Below are 12898 nucleotides of genomic sequence, written 5' to 3' on the forward strand. Positions count from 1 at the left end.
GAAGTGAAACTGTGTCCAGTTTCACTCCAACCTTAATGAGCAAGTAAAATTGCAATGAAATTTTGATCCATTTCTGCACAGGGTGAAGGTGGCAGGAGGGGGAAGGAGAGAGGGAGGAAGTATAAATAAACTTAATTAATAATCTCCACAAATTTTCTAGTTCCTTAATGAAGCTGCTGATATAATTGACTTGAAGTCGTTCCCTTTTTCCTCATTTGAGCCACATCAAAGCACCTCATTCTATGGGATTCTTTTCTTACAAAACCATAAATTATCAGGTGCCAATTTCATTTTTATTAAGCAGCAAATATTACTTCAGTATTGAAACTTTTCACTGTCTTTAGTAGAGGTTATGCCTGGCAACCAAAGACACAGATTCAATATTTCATTTTAGTTCATGTAGCTGGGAGTGTACATAGGCATTTAAAGTCAATAACTGTAAGAAATATTTTAAGTGGGAGTCAGCAGCTGTGTTTAAACATGTGAACAGAAGGGACTACATCCAAAAAAAGAGGTTTTTTAAATTTTTTTGTGTTTTGTTTTTTGTTTGGTTGGTTTTTGTTTGTTTTGGTTTGTTTTGGTTTGGAGTTTTTGTTTGTTGGTTTGGGGTTTTTTTGTTGGTTTGGGGTTTTTTTGCCAGGACTCACATCAGAAACCCATGTCTTTGATTCCAGAAATGTGATTTGATCAAAGTTTTGGAAATCTAGTAGTGAATAGGTTTGTACTGGGTTTTGTTAGGCCCAAATTAAGCCAAATCTTTCACCTCATCCACCTCACTGAAGTTTGTAGTTTCTTATTCTACCTCTATCAAGCACAGTTCTTAGGGAAGTCTTTTACCTCAGGTGCTGAGGACTGATCCTGATCTGCTGCTGATGATTTGTATCACTGTATGATTAATTCTTAGACTCTTCTGTGGTAATCCTAAACTTATGGGTCCATTTTCCTTGCTTTTCCTCCAGTCAACACTGGGATGAAGAGATGGATACAGAGACTAAGGCTTTAAGGAAACAGTCATGTACCTCAGTAAATAAAATACAACTTTTTTCCATCTTGTATTTGTTGATTTTGAGTCATGAGTGGGTTAAAGATGTCAATAGCAGCATGACATTCCTTTTTTTTTAACACTCTGTGGCTTCATCTGAATATGGGGTGCACACAGTCGCAGTATCTCTCTTTGGAGAAGTATCAGTTCTCTTTGAGAGGTCCTAACCCTGTAAGGTCTATTTGCTGCAATCCTAGTGTTACATGGACAGTAGTGGACTCTAAATTAACTGTTTCCACATGGCAAAGAGCTCACAGAGATGATCCAGAACTCCTTGGAACGTGACTGCTCAGAGACAATCAGAAAGGCAACTGAGTATCCTGCATGGGTAGGAAATCAATAGAAAGCCAGGCTAAGCTGCTCTGGTGTGCTCACATCTCTAATGCTCAGTTTAGTTCTGAATTCCCACCCTTCTGTTGTATCTAGGATGTGCTGGTATTCCTAGAAAAGGGCATGACTTCTGTGCAGTAGCTGTAGACTCCAGACAAGCACAAAGGTTGTACAAAGGCAAACTTCAAAGGGAAGCAGATGCACTGGAGGGCACAGGCATTTCTCCTGCAGTGCTCCTGCTGCTCTCCCAGGAGGGGACAAAGTACTTTGAGATGGGGGCAGTTTTCTTAGTGCATTGCTCCTTTAATCTTCTCTGGCTCCTGAAGTATTCCTTGGGGTGGGTTCCAGCAGCCAAGAGCAATCCACAGGTTTTCTGCATGGCCAGGGTGGCTTCTGAAGTGCTCAGTCCCTCCCAGCCCAGGTGACCTGGTCAGGCCACCTTCCTGGAAAGCTCTTTGTTCTCCTCTCAGCTCTGAAGCTGTTCTGTCCATCTTCTCCTCCCTCCAGCATTTCTGCTCTCACTCCTTCCCAATCCTTCCTTTATCAGCTCATCTCACTCAGGGAATTTCGGAAGCTGGTGTTTGTCAGCTCTTGACTGTTGTCTGATGGTTTCTCAGAAATCTATAAACCATACACAGATTTTCCAAGTTACTCTGGCCCTATTTGGGCACATCAGTTTTTTGGTCTGTGTGATGACCCCCCCCCCTTAAGATTTGAAAATGCTCATGAGTCAAAAGGAAGGACGAAAGTCAGAGGGCCCATGAACAACCAGAGAGTTTTAACAGCAAATTACACACTTGGCATGGAAATTGGTGTGTGAGTCCCTGCCCTGTGATACAGACACATGGCATGGGTTTGGGATAACGGGAAAAGAGGAATTAAACACACAGCAGCAGGTTTTGGGTAAAAGGGTAAGGTGGAAGGAAAAAGAGAAATTAAAGAGCTTAATTAAAAAGGGAGAGATGAATTAAAAGAAAAAAGAAAAAGGGAGAGAAAAAGGCTTTGTTTGCTGTTGAACATGCCAGTCTGTTCAGACCAAAAGAAGAAATGGGATTTTCTTTTTTCCTTGCTACTTAATTGTTAAAGGGGTCTTAACCTGTGGCTAGATTTTGTGCAGAGCTTCTTTTAAAAGGTTCTATGTTTATTCATGAAGGTCCCCCAGGTTCTTACTAAAGTCCTTTTCCATTCCCATACATCAGTGCCTTTTGTTTTCCCTCTTACAAAAAAGCTTGTCTCTGTGTTCTTTGATCTTCAATATTTTTAATAGGTAAGTTTCTGGTTTATATTGACCTTTTTAGAAAGTTGTCTGATTCCATTCTGACACGCTCTAGAAATTGCAAAATTCTGTCTCTAGCTTCCTCATACTGCAGCTCTACTAGAGAAATATTCTTTTCTAGACAATTAACCTTTACTGTCACTTTTCTGACTGAGTCATCAGCAATTATTTTGTCCCCGAGGAGTGTTTTCATGGCTTTCCAGAGATTTATGGGTAACACAGTCACGGAAAGGGCTTTATTTCTACTTTTTAAACAATGGTTCAGCTGTTCATCACCTCAAAACAAGTTAATGAGCCCCCAGGAGTTGGTGCATGAGCTGGTCACCGTGTGCAGGGAGAGCCACACGACAGTGAAGGAGGACTTTGCAGCCTGTCACTGTTCTGTGGATCCCTTTTGGTAACTGGGAGGAAGCTGTTTCCAAGTCTGTTCTGCATGCAGGCTGAAAAACTGGTGTGATTCTTCCTTTTGGCACTCGTGTCACTGTGACTTAGTGCTTCCATGAAATAAAGCATCTCCAAGCCCTGTCTTGTGAGTCCTCAGGGAGCAGCTCCTCTGTGATGGCAGGGGAGGATGTAGTCATAATCCTTTTTTGCAGATGAGGTTATAATTCTCATTCTGGTTGGAGGCCCTGATAGAAGCTTATAAAATCTGTGGAATTAATATCAAGACATATATTCCATAGCTAGGGGACAGTAATTCCGGATCATAAAGCTCAAAGAGCGTTTAATCCCCCTGTGTTACACAAGAATGGGATTTATTGGCATAAAACTAGCAATCCCCTTTTTTCCAACCTCCAATTCAGTGCAGGGGAAAAAAAAAAAAAAAAGGAGAGGAAAATGCAGGTTTTGACTGATTAGCCCTGGCAAATCTCACTGCTGAGGGTTAAGGTGTTATCCAGCTCTCTCTCCAGCCTCACTGCCAGAGGTCACCAGCCTTCTAATGAAGGCTGGGAGGGAACCTGCCCCTTTAGCCAGGCAGTTTCTGGGCTAATATTTCAATATTTAGCCTTAAGGCTAAATTTTAAAGATTATTTACTAGAATATCAGGCTCTGGACAGAAGAACTGCTTTATTTCTGCTGACTTTATCAGTGTTACCCTGAACCACTCACAGCTCACCTGGCCAAGCCTTGTGTGTCCTGAGGCTTCCTTTTGTCTTTCTCATGCAAACCCACAGGATTTGCCACCACGGAGAAACAGGAAAAAAAAAGGGATAGAAATAAAAACCAAGGTTAAGCACTCAGCAAAAAATTAAGTCCTTCTCACAGACTTCTTCAAAAATGTCTCCAATAACCTTCCTCCTTTATTCTTCCAAGAAGCAACTGGTATTTTGACACCCTGCAAGGAATGTGGGTCCCACTGATTTTCAGTAAGACTCAGGCACCTGAATGTCCAAATCAATCAGGAAATAGGATTTGGGGCCCTGCTTCCATACCCCACCATGGAAGGGTTTAGCCTGAAACACTGTAATTATTATCTGCTGAAATATTGTAATCCTGGTGTAAATGTACATAATATTATTCAAACACATTTTTTAACATATGTCAAAAGCAGAGCTGAATAAATTTCAATAGCTTGGCCCAAAACTCAGGCATTTCAGGCGTTTTTGGAGGGCTGGGTCAGGACTCAATTGAATAATATTGTTTGGTTTTACCAGTTGCAAGAAATGTCATTTTAGGAAACTCATGGCTACTGAATATGTAAGGCCTGTATGGAAAACTTTGTTGAAGTTTTCCCCCCTTTTTTGGCATTAACATTTGTAACTTCAAACTCTGATTTTAGTGTAAGACATACAGAACAACCTAGTAGTAATTTGGATTGAAGCTGTACTTCCTTATCTAGTGGCATAGTTTCTTTGTCTGAATTAATCTGTAATTAAAATTAGATGTCAGAGTTCCTATATGGAAATACAGATCTGATAAAGCAAAATAACCCACCTGATAATGATGATAACAGACTAAAGGGAAGATAGACTATAGGACAGACTTTTCATAAATGTGGTTATATAATTTTTGTGCAATTTTCCTTCTCTCCCAACCCGTTTGTTGAACCACCCATTTAAATTTAATGACTAACCCTCAAATGCACAATGCCATAAATAAGGTTAAACAGTGTAGCCACAAGTTTATAACTTCCTTGAGGCAACATCTTCCTGTTTTAAACCTGTATTTTCTGGGTGCAGGGTGAGATTTCTGTTCATGCTGGGTACCACAAGCCCAATTTTGGTACAGACAAAAAATACCAGGAATTTGTGATATGCAGATCATGAGGTGATATAACAACTAAGAAAGCCAGAATGTTCAGATTATTGGGGTTTTTTCCCCATAGAATTTTGAGTGAGGGGGAAAAATGTTTGTTACCTTGAAAACAGTAGTATTTTTGTTGAATAACTGGCAAGATGGTCACCATGACTTGGTGATGTTATGTAGTGACAAGAGAAAACAAAAATAAGAACCAGCAACCAAATTCAGAGACTTGTTTACTCAATATTTTCTTATTTGTCATTAGATGTTTTGAAGGGAATTTTAAGTGTAAATGGCTGGGACTCCCCTGTGGTTTCAACAACAAAGTAAAGGCAGAACTGAAGAGAAATGAAACTCTCTTTCACCCTTGGCCTCTGCAAATTCCCTTTCTGGTTGCAAAGCACGTGGTTTTCATTTGCTGGTGTCACTTTAACCCCAGGGAAAGTGTGAGCCTTTGTGTTTGGCACTGCTGGGATGCAGCTCAGTGTTACCAGGAGGTGACAAACGCTGGGTGACAGAGTAATGGGAGCTGACATCACCAAGGTTTCCACTGTTTCCACTCTGTTTAGCTAATCCCAGCACATCTGCAACGTCTCACCTACCAGAACACAAAGCAAATTTGTTCCTGAAACATTGTGAAGGAACAACACGAAATAGAGAAACAGTTCTGAGTGCTGAGAAAACAGCCAGGTTTAATGTTTAATGCCACATATTTTATGCAGTCCTGTTAGAGCTATTTACTTGACCTTTATTCTCTCTGGTTCTTCATGTATTTTTAAAGGCTTTTAACGAGATGCACACAGGACTGGCTGTATCTGCCCACTGCTGACATAAATAGGATGCCTGGGAGTAATAAACTGCAAGCTTTCTTTAGAAGCCTTGCAAATGGGTGTGTAGCAGAAGCAAGACTTACTATTAAGCAGCTCTTAGGGCCCTTCCAGAAGCCATACTTTGTATGCAAGTTTAGTCTGGATGTTGAAGGGAACCTTTTACAAATCTCTTGTGCAGTATTTTCTCTAGACACTCTTTGAGGGTGTAATTTCTCAGCTACTCATCTTACTTGAGGTAATACTTCCAGGTTCCGGGGCTTTTGAAACTTGGAAATATCTTCAGTGGGTTGCTTAGTGGCTCTGCCCAGCAGTGTATGAAATAATGATGGCTAATCTTTTTGTCCTGTGCCTTCCCCGTGCTGCTCAGCAGCTGCAAGGGGTATGAAATGAGTGCAGGTTGTGCCAGAGTTCCCCTTTTTCCATCCTAAACATGTAGCTGACACAAGCTACTAAATGTTGGTGACTGAGGATACAGAGAGTGTTCTTAAATAGCTGTAAAACCTCCTGCCAAAGGCTTGCAAAAGTGACTGGAAGGATCTTTAAGCACAGAGGTAATATTGCAGTGTATACACTGAATTCAGCGCCTCGAGCCTTTTCAGGGAGCCCTCCCAAAGTATTTTTAAGAGAACTCTTTGTCTTTTGATATGCTGTATCTGCTATTCATTTATAGCATGTCCCTAAAGCTGCTGTGCATGGAGAGAAGGTATAAAAGCCCGTTGGCCCAGCAAAGGAATGCTCATTTAAGAAAGAGCTGTTCTTTGTAGAAATGGGATTATAATGACCAAGCAGCTTCAACCCCAACAGTGATCACGGCACCAACAGCCCTCCCCTGGGAATGTGCCTTTTGGAAACTGGCCCCGCATCAAGAAGATGCAGAATTCCATGATAACGTACCAAAACCAGTTAAATAATCTGATAAATTGATAAAGGACTTGCTGAGGCCACCTATAAATAAGGAAAGACTGATAGTGGAGGTGGGAGCGGGACAGAGAACCGAGTGCCACCAGGTTGGGAAGGTCTTCAGAGGAACAGGGCAAACAGCACTTGCTTTGTCAGGTTGCCAAACATTTGTGGAGATAACTCTTCTGGTGGCCACAAAGAGCTAGGAAATAGTGTGTGTACAAAATAAATGTGGTCTGGCTTGTTGGAAATTACAAAATGTACAGAATAAACATGGTCCGGCTCGTTAAAAATTATGTTTTGCAGTGCCTGCTCTCCCCCACCAAAATATTTAGGTATTTTGAAAGCTTGATTTGTAGTAATCAAGTCAGTTGAGAGTGCCAGTGGATCACATATTTACACATCTGGGTACTTCTAAACTGACAAAATGCACATCTGTGCAACTGTTAAAGAGGGATGGACAAAATACTGTGCTTAATGTTAAATAACTAAATGCAGTTAAGGTACCCTGTGGTTACTATTGACTGAGTTCAGGTGAGGGAAGCTGTGTCAGAGGTTTTCTTTTGCTTCTTACATGTTTGAAAGAACATATTTAGAAAGTGGAATTGATATGTCAGGCCCCAAAACCAGCTCCAGCTTTTGACCTTGCTGTTTTCCTGCCTGCCTTGCAAGGAAACTGGGAGCTCCAGCACCTGCAGCTCCCTGTGAGGAAGAGCCACCAATTTCCAGAGCCACCACAGTATATTTTAAATTCAGTTTATCATAAAAGAAGCAGAAACCAGCCTCAGCTCAGGTGCTGCTTGGGAAGCAAATCAAGGTAGCTCAGGTTGAGGATGCACAGCATCCTCCAGGGAGGACCCCACTGTGCCTGGGAGCCTCTCAGAGCCCAGCATCCTGCCTCCAGGGATTTTTTAGGGTGTCAGATATTCCTGGCTGCTCGTTTATTCATTCATCCTCAGCAGGGCACATTAAAAAAAAGGTTTATAGCTTTAATGGGAGAGTGCTGTGGCCAAGTGCTGTGCTCTTCTGGTGGGAACAGAGCCAAAGGCTGCACAGCAGCAGGGTGTGGAAAGGTGCCCCTGAATGTGGGATAAAGGAAATGATGGTCCCCACAGTGGTGTCTGCTGGAGAAAAATTAGTTATGCATGTAGGAACTGGCACTACAGAAAGAGACAAATTATAAGAAGCTAAATTAAATTGTCAGAATAATGATAGTGTACCAGAAGGAGACATATCCACCATCTCTGTGCTTATAGCCTGGAGTATTGTCTGTGAAAGGGAACTTATATTAATGCTTTATAGTGGAAATGTCCAACTTAGATTTATGGGAGCTTAAAATGTGATCTGTGAGACGAATCTGTCAGATTTGCATTTATTTACTGTAAATGGGAAAACAATGTGAAGGGGATACAATATGATGCAAATATCTGAGAAGGGAAAAATACAGGGGGGAAAATAACTTCAGTACAGGGAGCAGACATCCAAGAACAGCTGAATGACTGCAACATTAGTGCACCAGACTGGGACCAGCAGGTTCCACCCAGTCCTGCCTGTGCTGCATCATCTGCAGTCACCCACTTTGGCCCAAGCCTTAGAAGATAACACTCATTTTGGGCATTTGACTGCCCTGGAATCAGCTCCCAGATGAACAGAAATTTGGTATCTCCTCTCTGGGCGTCTCACTTGTCAGGAAAATGCAGATGGTACTTGGACAGACCCTCCAGCTGCTGAAGTTCAAACCCTTTGGGGCGGGAGCTTTTCCATGTGGTGTTTTCCAGGCAGGATTGAGCTCAGGGGACTCTGTAGCTGGTCAGGGCCTCCTACCACTGTTTATTATAAATAAATAATAAATATTTATTACTATTATTAATATACATATTATATACTTATATATATTTATTATAAGTGACCATTCACCTTACTGACATAAGGAAAGCCAGGTACAAGTTATGTTAACATTGCACTGCTATTGGCACCTTTAACATTTCAAGTATCTGTATCAATTCCAATTCCAAGGGAAAAATCCTGGTTTCATTTCAGTAGTTAATCACTCTGACTTGCAATAAATTCCTTCACTGAATTTGCTACATGGCTGGGTTGATTTAGATAATATATCCTGTTATCTTTACATGTCAGTACCAACTAAACAGGGTTAGAGGTGCTTTAGTCTTTTTAGTGACTGCTGTTATGTCTTATATGTGTCACCAGACCAGGCAAAGCAGAGCTGCTTTACAGTAGGAAAAATTCCTCCACAGACTACCTGGAAAGTTTGTTAGTTCAGGAATCAAAGGGCTCATTTTCCCAAGCCACAAGTGGAACTGGTCACCAGTAACAGGGTTTCAGCTCACACCAGCTGAGTGGCTGCCTTAAAAACCATGAGTTTAAGCAAGATCAGATAAAGGAAAACGATTCTTATGGTAATATTGCCTGAGAGAAAAATGAAAGTGCCCAGCTCAGCCGACCTCCCTCAGGCACATTGTCTTGAAAATCTGAAGCCACACAAAAGAAACAGTTTTAAAAAGTAAAATCACGCTGATGCCAGGCTGGGTCCTTTGCAAACTTACTGCTCAGGGCAACTGGGAGGGGAGGAAGATTTCAATAAAAAGTTTGTGTGTGTGGGAGCACAGGCTGTTGAATAAGCAATGAGACAGGCCATTGTCAAGGAAAATGTATGGCCAGTAGCAAAAAAAAAAGGAGGATAAGGAATATATTTTGCTTTATGTCATCAGATTCCAATCTATCTTTCCTGTGGTGCTGTGTAGCCAACCTGTCCAGAGCTCCACCACGCTCCATGAACAGCTCACAGGCAGAACTTTCCTCCTCCTCTGAACACAAACTGCACCTGCCTGAGGTGTTCCCAAAATTCCTGTTGGAAAAACATCTGAATAGAATACAGGGAGAACTGCAGCTGTGCTGTGAGTGCCACATCCTCTGATTCCTGAGGTCCTCATCCACCCTGTCTACTCCAGATGTTTGTTGATGCCAGTGCAGGCCCTGAAACCAGGCTCAAAATATTCAGGATACCTCATGTAGCTCAGTGGGATTCCCGAGAACAAGGGGATTTTGTCACCATTTTGAGGCATCTTTGAAAATCTGACACAACCAATTTACTGAATCTGGTGTGGCAATGCCTGAGTCTGCAGGACTTCCAGAACTTCCCTGGGGATGCACGATCAGATGGAAAAGAAGGGACAAAGCCAGAGTCTAACAGAGAGCTGGGAATTACAGGGAAATCAGTGTCTAACCAGTGCCAAGGTGACACTCACTCCTAGAACCAGCTCCACCTCCCTCTCACTGTCAAGGTCTCTTACAAGCAGAACCACATTTCCATTCTTACAGGAATAGCTTTGGTTTAACAGGAATTTTGAGGAGAGGCAATTAAAACATAACATGTCTGTCTCTATCTTACTTCCTAATTTAGCAATTAATGAAGTATATACATTGAAAATACCTACATATGTTGGAGGCAGCAGGTTTTTTTGTGATGTTAATGTCTGTATTGCCTTCCTAACCTGCTGAGAAGTACAAAGAACTAATAATAGGCTGTAGGTGCTGTGTGTTCATGGTAGCAATATGGAACTACAAAGATAAATCTAATAGTCTTAATATGAGATCATGAAATAGAATTATAGGTTTTCATAAAATAGGAACAATACCATACTGTAAATGAAATTAGTATAATTGAACAGTTACAGGAACTTGAAAGGAGATAATATAAGTAAAGGATATTTTAAACACCCTTATATCTTAGAAAGGATGAAGCTGACTGTAATCAGCTTTCTTTGGGAGCCTCTTTCAGTACTTAATTTCTTTTAATAACATGAAAAGTACTAGAGAATAGTCCTGAGTAAGGAGAATCAGCCAATGACAAGAGGTCTGTTGCAACTAAAAGTGATAAAAAACTCTGGAATTATATCTTACAAAAAATGCAAGCCTTTGAAAAACAAACAGATGATCAACTTCCTGGGCTGATGAAAGAAAAGCCAAACCCAGACTTTTTTCCCCTTTAAGTGACAGAATTCCCAGAAATGTTGTTCTCAGTTCGTCAGCTGCTCACCATTCACCAGTGTATTTGTTTTTAAATATTTAAGGATTTTTTTTCCTCCCTTTTGCAAAATTAAAATTCTGCCATTGAAGCATTCAAGCTTGCACAAACAGCATTTGTAGGAGGAGAGGAAAAGATGGATGCTGCCTAACCAGCTCTAATTTGCTATACCTATTTACAGCTGTGTTTTACTAATGACTATAGATACAGAAAATAACTTCATAATGGGACGTAATTTATTACAAGATTATCTACATGTGAAATTCTCTTGAAGGATCAGGGTTTCTGTGAGCTGTTGTGTATGGATTTAATAGAAAGCAAGCTGTGAAGATTAGTTCTTAATCTATTTTTTTTCCCACCCTTATTTAAGGAAGGCTTAAAAAAAAATCCGTAGAACGTTGAAAATAATGCTGCAGTTGTTGTAAAGGTCATTCTACCTCTTACTCACAAAACCCAGATCCAATCTGACATAAAAGCAAACCATTATTCTCCTGAGACCCACCCGCCCCTGCAGAGCTGCTCCAGCCCTGGGGAACAGCACAGGGAGGACATGGAGCTGCTGGACAGAGTCCAGAGCAGGCACCAAGAGGATCAGAGGGATGGAGCAGCTCTGCTGGGAGGAAAGGCTGGAGACCTGGGATTGTTCAGCCTGGAGAGGAGAAGCTTTGGGGGAACCTAATTGTGGCCTTCCAGGGCCTGAAGGGAGCCCACAAGGCTCCCTTGGAAAGAGAGACTATTTCCAAGGGCGTGGAGTGACAGGACAAGGGGGAATGGCTTCAAACTGACAGAGAGTGGGTTTAGATGGGATATTGGGAAGAAATTCTTTACCATGAGGGTGGTGAGGCCCTGGCACAGGTTGCCCAGAGAAGCTGTGGCTGCCCCATCCCTGGAAGTGTCCAAGGCCAGGTTGGATGGGGCTCTGAGCAACCTGGGCTGGTGGAAGGTGTCCCTGCCCATGGCAGGGAGTGGGACTGGATGAGCTTTAAAGCCCCTTCCAACCCAAACCATTCTATGATTCTCATGGGGTTTCTCCCTCCTAAGATGTCTCATTCTTTTTACAAATGTTGCAAAAGATTCAGGTTTTGACTATTCTTGGTTAGGACACCTCTTGGTTAGCATAAGAATAGTTAATGCATTCCTAATTAAACCTCTCCCTAACACGTAACATCTTTTAGTAGATCATAAATGCTAAGATTTAAAGAAATTATCACCAAAACCAATACTGAGCTAGGTTTTCTTTCAGAAAGAGATCTCTGTGATTAGAAGAAATACCAAATTATTAAAGACAGTATCTGAAAACAAAAGTGACATGGAGTGCACAGCAGGGACACAAGAGGCCTGTGATCTCCTCACCTGAAAGCCACATCTCAGCACTTTGTCAGTGTGAGGCTTCTTATCCGAGGATGAATAGATGCTCTGACAGCACAAGTGTGTGCTTGCTTTGTTGGGAGCCACATCTGCAGCCTCCTCTGGCTGGGTTGCCTGCTTTGGAAAAAAACAGGTGATTGGGAACTGTGCCAGCCTAAGGCTTTACCTAAAGCAGTTTGACTTTTTGAGTTAGTCTTGGAAAAATATGTTCTTTCAAGGCACTGCCAGGTGGACACCGAGCATTATTTGTTACCTTGGAAAAAACGATATTCCAGGCTTAAAAACAGTATAAGGAGCAGGATTCAGCCTTGCTTTGTGGCCTCTTTCGAACTGTAAAGTACCCACAGCAAAATATTTACATGGGTATGAGTGAAGAGCAGATTATCACACATAATACTTTGTAACCAGCTGCAAAAAGGTGGCATTGCTTCTGTTTTCCTGAAGTTTCCCTCTCTCCAAACGAGCACGTGCTTTCATTCTCCTCCACTCAGCAAAGGATAACGTTTCCCACAACAGACAAGTGAACACTGTCTCTGTGGTTTGTTTGTTTTTTCATTAAAACAGTACAAACACCCGTTTATCTTAATCAAACACCTCTCGTTTGAGAACTGGGGAGGAAATGGGAGATGCCACAGTCCTTTAGCTGCCTAACAAAGCAGTGGAGGAAGACAGGGCTTTAACACCAGGCTTAGCTTGGGAGCAGATGCTGCAGCTGCAAGATAATTTCCCCCAGCTTGGCATGAGGGTGTTAAATTGTTATTGAAAAACTGAAAAGGGGTTGGGGAAGTGCTGCAGTATGGGAGAACCATATGAAATACAAGTCTTTAATTAGTACTTAGCGTGATAGGAATAGCATGGTAAATGCC

The 12898-nt window shown here is 41.7% G+C and overlaps 1 protein-coding gene across 3 annotated transcripts in view; it reads left to right on the forward strand.

Annotated features, from left to right (window-relative positions):
• SHISAL1 (shisa like 1) overlaps nt 1-12898 on the forward strand; it is a 239480-nt gene that overhangs the window by 102217 nt on the left and 124365 nt on the right. The gene's annotated exons all lie outside the window — the stretch shown is intronic.

The sequence above is a fragment of the Corapipo altera genome, unplaced genomic scaffold (assembly GCF_003945725.1).
Source record: "Corapipo altera isolate COAL_440 unplaced genomic scaffold, ASM394572v1 239, whole genome shotgun sequence".
Classification (NCBI taxonomy): domain Eukaryota; kingdom Metazoa; phylum Chordata; class Aves; order Passeriformes; family Pipridae; genus Corapipo; species Corapipo altera.